Here is a 13,299-nt window from a genome sequence, read left to right on the forward strand (position 1 = left end):
GCAGCAACTTCAGTTTTGTCTGAATTCAGAAACAGAAAATACAGTCATTGAGGTCTTTATGTCTGAGACATGCTTAAATCTAACCAACTCCTTTGGTTTAATCTGGTTTCATAGATAACTAAAGCCGAGTATCATCAGCATAGCAATGGAAATTTATACCATGCTGTCTAATGAGTACTGCATCTCCCTCCTAACTGGTCTCCCAGCCTGTGCTGTGAAACCTCTGCAGATGGTCCAGAACGCGGCGGCGCGTCTGGTCTTCGATCAGCCTAAAAGAGCACACGTCACCCCTCTGTTCGTTGAGCTCCACTGGCTACCCTTAGCCGCCAGCATCAAATTCAAGTCACTGATCTGATGTTAGCCTACAAAGTGCTTAATGGAACGGCTCCCATCTACCTGAATGCTCTCACAAAGGCTTACGCCACGACTCGGTCACTCCGGTCATCAAAGGATTGTCGTCTAGCAGCGCCTACACCACGCTTAAGACCATCCAGTCTCTTTTCATGTGTTGTTCCACGATGGTGGAATGACCTACCGAGCGCTACCAGAACAGAGGCGTCCCTGAATATCTTCAAGAAACTCTTGAAGACCCAGCTCTTCAGAGAGCATCTCCTGTCCTTGCACTTACCCTGTACGTCCCTCCATGTCTGCACTCCATCTCTATGTGTAATATCTGTAGCTTATTGTTGGCTTTGATGTTATATCCTCAATCATAAGTGGCTTTGGATAAAAGCGTCTGCTGAATGCATAAACATAAACATAAACTTTTCACCAAATGGAAGCTCATAGAAAGTTAAAAGTTATCGGTCAAAGCGCAGAACCCTGAGGAATTCCATTACCACCTCTGGTGTTTCAGGATATCTTAGCATTTACATGAACAAACTGGAATTTATCAGATAAACGGGACTGAAAGTATCCTAGTGCTGTTCCTTTCATCACAATAACAAGTTTAAGCCTCTGTATTAAAATGTTGTGATTATCTGTAGAAACAACAAGACAAGTACAGAGAACTTTAGAAATAGATCGAGTAGCTTTTTTACATAAAGGTTTAATTACAGCAACCTTAAAGAAACAGTTTTAATCTTTGGCGATGCATTATATTTAGTAACTTTCAGGTTTTTTTATGTGAAGCTCAAATCTATAAACATGGATTATAAAAAATATCGAAAGTATCGAAAAAGGTAAAATATGTTCAAAAGTACAGTACATGTGTAAATGAGACATATAATTATTACTTTCCAGCACTTTATGTTTAAATGCAACTTCGGAAACAGAACTTATGAATGTGGTTCAGATAAATGTTTGTTTTGGTTGCGTTTGTTTTTGGTTCAGTTATCGAACACACTTCCATTTGCTGTTCTGACCATTTGCGCTGTGGTTCTAGGAATAGTCCTCTGGGACATGGGAGGAGAGACATTTCTGGAAGCAGCAGCAGCAGCAGTCAGCCTGACAGGAAGAGAAATGGATGCTCTGTAAGTGCAACGATACCATCTGAGGAGTCAAAGAGCTGGTTGACAAGCGAATTCTATGGATCGAGGTGTAAAAACGCTGCGTTTCTCCGCCTTAACTGTGAAGCCCTCGAGGATCAGGTCCACAGCATGGCAAGGAGGTGCAGCGCAAAGAATCGTACATTGATTTCATGCAGCCTTGCTCCAACTCTCCCCCTCCCACCCCTCCACATGCATGGCTGTACGCAACTGGCTACTGTCAAAGCTTGTTATACAGCCAGCCAGCGTAAGGAAGAAGAGAAGAAATGTATTTATAGATGAATCAGATGAACTTATTAATAGATATCCTCTACACTGCAGGGAGATGGACCACAGACTTGCACACACACACATACACAGATCTTGATGAAAAGCTTTGATGCTGATTTTATCTATCCTTCTTCTTATCTTTAACTGTTCCACACCATCTCCCAGAGGCAAATGCAAAAAAATAAAAGAAAATCTTCTTTATCATCTCCAAAAATATACATTAAAAAATGTCTTCCGCCTTTCGAGCTGAATCAATTAAGAACAGAAGGCAAATCACCATCTAGATGTCGCGCTGGTATCGGTGTAACTATATGTAATAATGATCATACTTACATGAATGTTAGGACCTAAGGTTTATCTGCCTCCACCGGCTTCTTATACTTCATCCGGTGGACCTCTCTTACCCAAATACACAACTGGCCATTTATGTAAAATCAAAAGTGATTCATCAGATCAGGTCACTGTCATTCTGCAGCTTCTTATGCTGCAAGCTGTGAGCCACAATTCTGACATCTGTCCTGTTGCATTAGGATTTTATGCTGTTTGTGCCGTGTGTGTGTGTGTGTGTGTGTGCGCGTGCGTATGGATTTTTAATTGTCGTTCTTTATTTTTCTTATCACAGGTTTGGCATGGATGCTATGAGTCAATGGGGAGATGCTTCGCTTTTCAGCACACAGTTCTGTTCAGCTGAAAGTGATGAACCCTTGTATGGTATTCGGGTCAAATTGACCCGTTTCAAATATTTAAAAGAAGAAAAATGGTACAAGTATACATTTTTTCTATCTGAAACTCAACGGCCTGAGCTTATTTTCTGTGATAAACATGTACAAATGAAAAAAGAAAAATTTGAGCACACATGCTACCATACCCCATACATTTACATCCTTCATATGGTCTTAGGGTCAGCTCGACACACACAGACACACACAATGTTAAATTATTATCATCAAAGCACAGAGTGCTCATGAGCACTCTACACAGGGATGGAAGAATAAGCAGCAGGGAGGACCGTAAGCCAGAGGTCATACTTGACTGCGATGACACCAAAGGACGGGTAGACAACAGCTTGCTACAGCTGTCAAAGAAGAACGCTACAGTGGCCACTCGTGATCTTTTACAACATGCTGGATGTTTCAGCCTATAATGCATTTATATAATATAAACACTAATAATAATAATGCATTTTTTTCTAAGATAAGCATGATTTATGACACCCAAGTCTTCAGTGTAGTGGATTTTTAACATCAATTATAACCTCATGACAAAAAGAGTAGTCACACTTCCATTGTTAATTGTGTTCTAGTAGACTAGACTGATTGTATTCATGAAACATACATGTTATCCCAGTTTTTTTAAATTGAGATAAAGACAATACATGTTAATGGTTTATTAAATACAATTTTATGTTAGAATTGTTTTTAAAGCCCCAAATATATGTCCTGGGTCAATTTGACCCGAGGGACACCAGAGGGTCCCAAAAGTGAAGACCATACAAGGCTTAAGAAAGAGGAAAAAATCCAGCAAAGACCTGACACAGGAGCTGAGAGCTGCATCTGGACCTTCAGCTGATCCATCTGCTGTTGGCCCAAGCCTCATCAGAAATGGGCTCCATGGAAGGGTGGCTGTCAAGAAGCCGTTCTTAAGGAAGGGAAACGGGGAGAAAGGGCTGAGCTGTGCCAAAGGACACAAGAAGTGGGCTGAAAATCAGTGGCAGCAGGTCTGATGGAGGGATGAATCCTCCCCAGAGCCCGGAGCTCAACATTACTGAAGCAGTGTGGGATCATGTTGCATATTACATATTATATTTCTATAGATGTGTGAACATATTTCAAGACTTTTGCAATGAACAGCTTCAAAGTTTTCAACATATTTGGCCAGATAAGTTTCACCAAGTTCATTTTCATGTTGTTTGGCAAATTTAAAGTCCAGACTTCTGTGTTCATTGTGAATAGAGGTCTTCTGTTAATGGTAGTACGTCTCTTTCCATACCTGCAAAGTGCATGTTCACTTGTGTTTCTACTGTTTCAGTGGCTTCTGATACTCTTGTGAAATCCTCCATCTTTATGAGGCTGTTAAAAGAAATTTCTTAACATATTGAGCCGTCCCAGAACTGAGAAACGGTGGTGTTTACAGGTTCTTTTAGAACCTCGCTCAGTTGCAGTGATTAAACATCTACTTGGATTGAGGCTGTACTTCAGAATCCACATTTTTAATACCTTTCTGGCCAATTTGTTCTCATCACAGTTTCATATTTTAGAAGGTTTGATGGCATGTTTGGGTATGTGTACAGCATATACAATTAATGTTCCCAGACCCAACAGTCTTTCTTCTCATCTATCTAAGCAGTCAATTTAATTTGCTAATAATAATATCAGGTAATGCACATACACAACTCTGCAAGTCAACATTAAGCGCAGCTACGGTATCGAATGTTCGATCTTTGGCTTTGATCAGTGTTTGTAAACCCTGACCATCCAGGCAGGTTTTTTTGTTTTATTGCAGTAGTTTACTGTAATTTGTCCCCATGTAGTTTGAGGACATTTCCTGAGCAGCTGCGTGTTTGTACTTTCAGCCCTTACCATACCTACCATTCGACATATCCAACACCTAATTTAAACCTTAAATCTTTAATAGTAAGTAATCCCGGCACAATTTTGCCGGTCACTGCATATTCTTTTATGATGAAGTAGTAATTAGGAATAAGTGTTGCTTTATATCTTTAACAATATCTATATAACCAACATATTGATCTCCCACTGTATTATAACATGCTTAATGTTCCATATCTTTAAATTTAACACTATCTTTTCTCTAAAAGAAGAGGCAGACCTAAAAGTGTATATTGTTATTTCAGAAGAAGCCAATCAGAGCTAAATTACATCGAGACGAGCAGCGAACTGCAGCGTTCAGGGTGGAGAAACAGCTGAAGTTGATTTTCAGTCAGTGAGCCAGCTAACGGCTCATACTTGTACCGCTGCACCTGACCTCCAGCTCTTAATTGTCGGAAACTATCTTGACATCTGCTGTTAATTTCCTCTGAGCTTGTTCAATGATGTCGCAGCATACTCCAGAGTACATCAGTGAACTGTAACATCACTGCTGGGTGTGGTTACAGAGGCAACAGTGTCACTTTTTAAATCTGTCCAATTCAAGGAGAATATCAAATAAACTCAGGAGGGCACAGTTTGACTGCCAGCTGTCCAGAATCTTTGCTGCAACCCATCTTCATGCCTTGGCTGATTCTTCACTTATGCTACTCAGTGGAGGAAAAATATACAAAAACATTTCCTTTTAAAAGGGACAAACCCAGTGTTAACTAAGTATACACGCTTTCAGCAATATGCAAGCGTGCAACATTAGGACTGTAAGCAAAGATATATATATATATATATATATATATATATATATATGAAGTGGCAGAGCTACCATCACTTCACCCACTGATTTGTGGCATTTCGAATCTTCAGTTTAGCATTTGGGCGTCATCTTCTTGGTTTTTTTTACATGAAGCTGTATGACATCCTATTTTAGCAATATCATTTATGAACATCTTCTTACCCCCTGCTGCGTCCTGTGAGCCGAGTTCCAGCCTCGTTTTGGAGTTGACGAAGGTAGTCCTTTTGACATGAAGCTACAGCTTCATGTCAAAAGAGGCGAACTATCCCTTTAATAGATCTGAAGAAGTGGGTTAAGCTTGCAAAAATGTCTCAACTCAAAGACAAGGTCAAAGTTTCCTTATCTGCTCACGCGTGCAGCTTGTGTGATGTAAATTTCGTCATCTGCGTCAGGACACGAGGATCTATCGAGTCCCTCTGCGGCCAGCTGCATTCAGCCCAAGTATTTGTAACAGCACGGACTGAGAGCACCGGCTTCGTGTGCACCTGGACTGATCTCCTTTCAGAAAAACAACTTATCTGACAAAGAAGATGAGAAACAGAAGAAAAACAACAGAGATGATGCAGGAGAATTGCTCCCAATACATGCACAGGACGATTCAGCGCAGCAGTCTCCCAAATGGTTTGCAGAAGTAGAAACCATGTACCCAGATTTAGTATTTTATTAGAGAAGTTGATGTAGTTTTAATGGAACTCTACTGAAGCAAGATACTCTTTTGTAGCAAACTCCCAGCAGCCATCAGTAGGGATACACTTTAGGGAGCTTCTTCATTGGCTTCATGTCTCAGACATGGTGGCTACATTCATCTTTTATAATCACTCTGTATGCTGTATAATGGTAAGCCAAGAAAACTCAGTATCTTTTCGCTCCAGTGTCCCCAAATGTCAACTAATTCAGTTATAATTCAGATTTTCTATGGAGATTAAAGTCCCTAAAACGGTAGTAACTCAATCACGTCTTCCTTTGTATGGTTGTTTCCTAAACTTCCTGCCAACGGAAACACAATTTTGTTGTGTTACATAAAACGTTTCTGGTTGTTTTTTTTTAATAATTTGTGCTGAATACACACACATTTATTTGTATACAGTGTTGTCTTTTACCAGAGTTCAGCAGTATTTAAAGAAAAAATACGCTAAAAGGCCTTGAAAGTTGTGTCAATGCTAACGTTTGGAGCATTTGGAGCGTACTGGTTGGACTGGCATGAAATTTTATGCAACTATTTAAGATCTCTGGCTGATTAATCTTACTTTTCAACGAGGGTAATGAGGTTATTTTAGGCTAAATATCTCAACAACTGTTATTTGGTTATCAAATTTAACACAAACAAATCACTATTCTCATAGTTAATCATGTTGGTAATCCTTTAAAAGCAGACTAGCGGAAACCGATGCTGCATTCCAAGGGCGTAATTTTGGGTAGGGACGCTAGGGTCACGTCCCTACCAATATTCAGCCCCCTACTCAGGGTCTCCTTAAAAAGTATTAAAAAGTCTTAAATAAAAAATACTTTTTTTAAGGTCTTAAAATGTCTTAAATTTCGCCGATTTTCGAAGAGTGGCATTAAATTTCATCTGGGCGAAATGAAAGAAAGATATGTCTAGAGAGACGATTTTCTATCGCTCTGTGCACAATAGCGACCGCTGACGTTTTGTGTGTGCGCCAGTACTTCCGGTGAAAACTTCCGGTGATTTGAAAGCTAGCGCGTCAGGTTAGGGCCAGTGGCCGTAAACAAAGGTTAACTTATAGCCGAGAAGAAAGATGATAATATAACGTAGCTAAAAAGACTAGCTTTCTTCTGTAGCCTAATGCTTACCGATTTAGCAAGTCTAGCAGCCTAGTTGCTAATGCTAGCCGCAGTAACGTTACCACGTTACTGCGGCGTTACTGTAACGTTGTCACGAGTGAACGCTGGCGCGATTTGCTGCCGCTGCTCGCCGGTAACTTTTAAAGTTTTAAAACTCACCTGGAGCCTTTTTTCTGGCCGTCTACGCTACCCGAGCCCTCATCAATAATGTGGACCGGTAGGACATACATCCTGCTTGTCTGCGTCTGGCTCCTTCTACTGCCCGTTCACCTGCAAGTGGTGGGTTTGCTACAATACTTGGCCACTGACCTGCTCCAGCTGCGCTGTCACTCGCCTGGACCCGCGCCAGAGGCACTCCACCTTCACCCGATCATCATCTTCCAGCCTCGCCGGAGATACATCCACCGAGGGTCCCGCCGGGATTTCCAACACAACAGCTCAACAGCAATAAAATCCATTTGGTCCAGCTCTCGACGTCGCCCTCCACGCTCCACCAGCCGGGCTGTCGACCACAGCGTGTTAGCCCGCCTAGCTCGGTCGGCTAACACCACCATCAGCTGCGACAACATCTCACTCAACTTTGGATTACTCAACATCCGCTCACTGACACGCAAGGGACATCTCATCCAGGACCTCATCACCGACCGTAAGCTAGACTTTCTTTGCTTAACCGAGACATGGCAACAGCCCCAAGACTATTCACAGCTGATTGAATCCACTCCAAGTGGGTTTGTTTACACCTGTCAACCCCGTGTCTCTGGCCGGGGAGGAGGCCTCGCGATAATCTATCGCGAGAACTGTAAAGTCTAGCCGGTGCCCGTGCCAGTCTCGAGCTCGTTTGAGTCCATTGTCTGTCAGTTGTCTGGTCCCACTCCAACCATTATTGCCACTGTCTACCGCCCCCCAAAACCGAATAGTGACTTTTTAAATGATTTTACTGCTTTTCTCACACATCTATCCTCTCTCTCACCAAACATAATACTGCTGGGTGATTTTAACATCCACATGGACAATACCAATCTGCCTCTCACCAAAGACTTCACTTCCTGTTTAGATGGTTCTGGATTTCATCAACATACCACTATTCCCACACACTCCAAAGGACATATTCTGGACTTAATCTGCTGCTCTGGTGTCACCCCTCTCAACATAACAGCTGATGAACTCCCCATTACTGACCACTTTCTCCTCTCATTTACAGTGAAGCTCACTCTCTCAATCGCTAAAACACCACGCCTCATTTCTTTCCGAAACATAAAGAACATTAACCCCTCCACTCTCACTGCAAGTATCCACTCTTCATGCCTCCTCGATATCAACAATCTGTCCACCCCCGATGACCTGGTCTCTCACTATAACACTGGTCTCCATAATATTCTTGATTCTCTGGCTCCACTGAAAAACCGATCTGTCTCCTTCACCATCTCCGCCCCCTGGTTCACCCCCGATCTCCGACTCATGAAAGCCAAAGGACGACAACTGGAACGACTTTACAGAAAAACTGGTCTCACTATTCACAAAGAAATATACAATAACCACATCTTACAGTATAAGGACTTCATTGCCAGCACCAAATCACGCTACTACTCCAGCCTAATCACTGCCAATCAAAGCAACTCTAAGTCACTTTTCTCCCTACTCAACAATACCACCAAACCCCAGGACTCTCTCTCCCCTCACCTCTACACAACCTCATTCTGCAATGCCATCATGTCATTTTTCACAGAAAAAAAATCAAGAACATCCACCAGAACCTCGGATCAATACCTCACCTCAGCACCCCAGTCGACCTTCCCCCACCTACACACTCCCTCTCCTCCTTCCATCTCCCCACTCTCTCAGAAATCACAGAGCTCATCCAGAAATCCAAACCATCCACCTGTCAATTAGACCCCCTCCCAACCCAACTTGTCAAAACCTGCCTCCCTTCTCTGGTCCCTCTCATCTCCGCAATCATCCACACCTCCCTCACCACTGGAACTGTCCCTACATCTTTTAAAACTGCAGCCATTACCCCAATTGTAAAAAAACCTGGTGCTGACCCCTCCAACTTCAACAACCTCCGTCCTATCTCCAATCTACCCTTCATTTCCAAAATCCTCGAAAAAACAGTTGCCTCCCAGCTCCATTCTCACCTATCCCACAACAATCTGTATGAACAGTTCCAGTCCGGTTTCCGCCCACTCCATAGCACTGAAACAGCACTCATCAAAATCACCAATGACCTCCTCATGGCATCTGACTCTGGACTACTTACCATCCTCATCCTCCTCGACTTAAGTGCAGCCTTTGACACCATCTGCCATACCACCCTCCTCAGCAGGCTATCTTCCATAGGCATCACCCACACTCCCCTGGACTGGTTTACCTCCTACTTCTCTGGCCGCACTCAATTCATTCAACTCAAGACCCTCAAATCAACTCTCTCCCCCCGTCACCTCAGGTGTGCCCCAGGGCTCTGTCCTGGGGCCCCTCCTCTTCATCATCTACCTCCTTCCCCTTGGCAATATCTTCCGCAAATTCAACATCCACTTCCACTGCTATGCTGATGACACCCAGCTCTACCTCACCACTAAACCTTCGTCCGCTCTCCCGCCCACCTCCCTCACAGATTGCATATCTGAAATAAAAGCCTGGTTCACCCAAAACTTCCTCAAATTAAACAGTAGCAAAACGGAGGTTCTCCTCATTGGCACAAAATCCACTCTATCCAAAACCAACAGCTTCCCACTAACTATTGACAACTCCTCCGTATCACCCCTCCCCCAGGTTAAGAGTCTGGGCGTCATCCTGGACAGTACACTATCCTTTCAATCCCATATCAATAACATTACCCGGTCAGCCTACTTCCACTTACGAAGCATCAACCGCCTCCGCCCTTCCCTTACCCCCCAAACTGCTGCCATCCTTGTCCACAGCCTCGTCACCTCCCGCCTGGACTACTGTAACTCTCTCCTCTTTGGCCTCCCTCAAAAATCACTCCATAAACTTCAACTGGTCCAGAACTCAGCTGCCCGCATTATTACAAGAACCCCCTCTATCCACCACATCACCCCTGTCCTCAAACAGCTCCACTGGCTCCCTGTTCAGTTCCGTATTCAATACAAAGTTCTCCTAGTAACATTCAAGGCCCTTCACAATCTCGCCCCCCCATATCTGTCAGATCTCCTCCATGTTTCCACCCCCTTCCGCTCTCTCAGATCCTCTTCTTCCACACACCTGTCTATCCCCTCCGCCCGTCTCACCACCATGGGCAGCAGAGCATTCAGCCGCTCTGCCCCCCGCCTCTGGAACTCTCTACCACCCCTGCTCAGAAACACAGACACACTCCCCCATTTCAAATCACAACTCCAAACTCATCTGTTTAAAACTGCCTATTCCATCTGAAACAATTCCCTTCCCCCTTTTTTTTTGTAAATGATTTTCTGTGTTTTATTGATTTCTGGTGTTTTACTTCTTTTAATATTGATGTGTTTTATTTTGATGTTTTTTATCCACTTTGTAAGGTGACCTTGAGTGTCCAGAAAGGCGCCTCTTTAAAAATAAAATGTATTATTATTATTACCAAACATACCTGACGTCAAGGTGTTGGCTGAGCACGGGCAAGATTATGGCGGGGCTGGCAGAGTTAACTTCATAATGGGTGAGTGCAGGTTTCATTCACTTGTTTTCATTCTTTCACAGGATTGATTCACTTCGTTGGTTTATCCGATTGCTGGCCGCCGAGCCATTATGTGTCTGGGTTTGTGTAGGTTACTGATCATGGTTGTTAGCAGTCGATAGTCACGTTGTATGATGTGTGTGAGAGTGTGTATTTTTTCTATGGGTAGGCTACGTGCCATTGACTGTATGAGCGGTCTGTGCTGGTTTTTATTTATTTGATTAGATTGGAGATACTTTATTAATCCCGAAGGAAATTTGATTTTGTCGTGTGGTTTATGCTGCAAAGTCACAGTCCATATATGGACAGCTGACTATTGCATAAACCAGTCTGTGGTTCACGTGAGTTGTCCAAAGTTCTGGTTTAAGTTCACTTGGGTAGTAAAATTGTTTTGCTAGTTGTAAAAGCACAGTAGACATAACTCGAAAATTAGGTTCAATTATGGATTTATTTTGCTCAGAGCCTCAGACAAACAGACAGACAAATGGCAGCGAAAACACGCTCCTTCGCAGATGTGTGACAATTGGGCACGATTGTCCTGTAGTGTGTGGTGTTCCCTTGTGCGTTCAAATCTTATGCGATCATGTTGACACACTGATTCAGTATCACTGAAGCACACATTTCACACTGGACTTTTTTTCAACATCGAACAGCCTAGGGTGTAGTTTTTATATATATTTTTGCCGTGGTAATGGTCTTAATTTTTATTCTTAGAGGTCTTAAAAAGGTCTTAAAAGTCATTAAATTTGTTGATTTAAAAAATGTGCAGTTTACTGCATTATATGAGTTATATTACATAACACTTAGCTGACTTTTTTTTATCCAAAGCGACTTATAAGAACACATTATTGGTTACAGTCTCTGGAGAATTGTTGGGTTAGTTGTTTTGCTCAAGGTCACTCCAGGTGTAAACAGAGGTAGCCTAATCGTGGGATTTGAGCTTGCAACCCTGTGAATTAAAGACCAACTCCCTAAAAATTAGGATGGCTCGTTAACATATAGCATCTGCATGCCATTAACTTATAGTTCAGGTGAATTTGCCTTATTTTAGTGGGGTGTTAGCAGTTATGCTGCCAACAAGTGGAACAAACTGTCAGTGGAGAGAAAACTTTCACCAAATGGAGACATTTTTAAATCCAGGTTAAAAACATTTCTTTTCTCATGTGTCTATGCATGAAATCTGCACGATATCTTTGAATTTATGTGGACTGTTACTTGTTTTTAAATTCATTTAAATGTTTTTATTTGCTTCTCTTTATGTATTTTTATTTATTTTTAATGCTTCTTCCACTCCCTGCTGCAATGCTTTTATTTTATGTAAAGCACTTTGAATTGTTTTGTACATGAAATGTGCTATACAAATAAATTTGATTTGATTCGTTGCTAATTAGCAACAACGCTAACAATCTTAACTAAGATAATGGGTATAAAGCATTACTCTGTCTCATTTCTATTTGAACTGCTGTATCTCAGAACAGCCCCCAGGAGTGCAGGCATGTCTGCCTCATTTTCTTTAACTTTTTAATAAATTATAACCAACAATATTTTCCCCAAACATTTTGTTTTCCTTATGTCTTATTTTTACAGATAAATACTACATCGGTGTTCCCAGTGAGAAAGGTAGTATCTTGAAAGGCCTTGATAGACCTCTGACTGACAGTCTGATGGCTTATTTTGTCTGCACGTCCATCCATCTTTTCATCATCTCACAGTTTACATGGACAATAAATCATGCAAGCTGCTCTCTCTGCCGTCCCCTGATTTGCACACACACACATACACACACGAGATCGCTTAAATCTGTTGTCTATGCATTAGGCATTTAAGAGTGCTTGGCTGATGTCTAATCGGTCCAAGGCCGAAGACTGCTGATGCTTTGTCTGTTCAAGGACACTCTACATCTACACCGCGAGCTCGATGCAACGTAAACATCCCCAACTGTCATTCTGATATAAACATGTGCACATGGCGCCTCACGCAGATGGTCATGTGTGTTTGACCTTCTGACTTCCCCTCAAGCCCAGAGTAAAGGCTGAAGTGATGTGTAAGCACATCAGAGGAACCCAGAGAGGAGGCAACTGGAGCTGGGTGAAGAGTGTGCGAAGTGTGATACGGTGACAATCTCCCATCCTTCGATTGCCATTTTCCTCCTCCATTCCTGTCTCCTTCAGCCCTAAACCCCTCACATCCATCCACATTACTCTCTTCTCCCTGCTCCTCTGATTCCTTCCCATCTGATGGTTAATTCATGGAGCATGGCTGAACATACACCCTTTCCATTATTAATATAACATTAGGGAGACAGAGGGAGGTGGAGAGAAGAGGCAGGAGGAGGGAAGGAGACCCAGAGGAGTGGAGAGGAGAAAAAAAAAAAAAGAGTGGGAGACAGTGAATAGGACAGATGGTGAAAAGAAAAGAAGTGCAAGAAAGTCAAAGGATCAGCAAGAGGGTGAGAAAGGGAGATGGAGTTGGAAAAGAGGGTAAAAAGAGAGGATGACAGGACTGGAACAAATGAAGTGAGAAGCTGCCAGATTTTCCCCAGTAGGTACAGAAAGAAGGGAAAAAACTGGACAAGTGACAGATGAGAGGGGAGAGGAAGTATCAGGAGGAGGAATATTGCATGACATGTGATGCTACTGGGATGCATGCGACGAGAAGAGAAGCAGAAAGCTTGGAACAAGA

Source organism: Odontesthes bonariensis, chromosome 10, assembly GCF_027942865.1.
Source record: "Odontesthes bonariensis isolate fOdoBon6 chromosome 10, fOdoBon6.hap1, whole genome shotgun sequence".
NCBI classification, from domain to species: Eukaryota; Metazoa; Chordata; class Actinopteri; order Atheriniformes; family Atherinopsidae; genus Odontesthes; species Odontesthes bonariensis.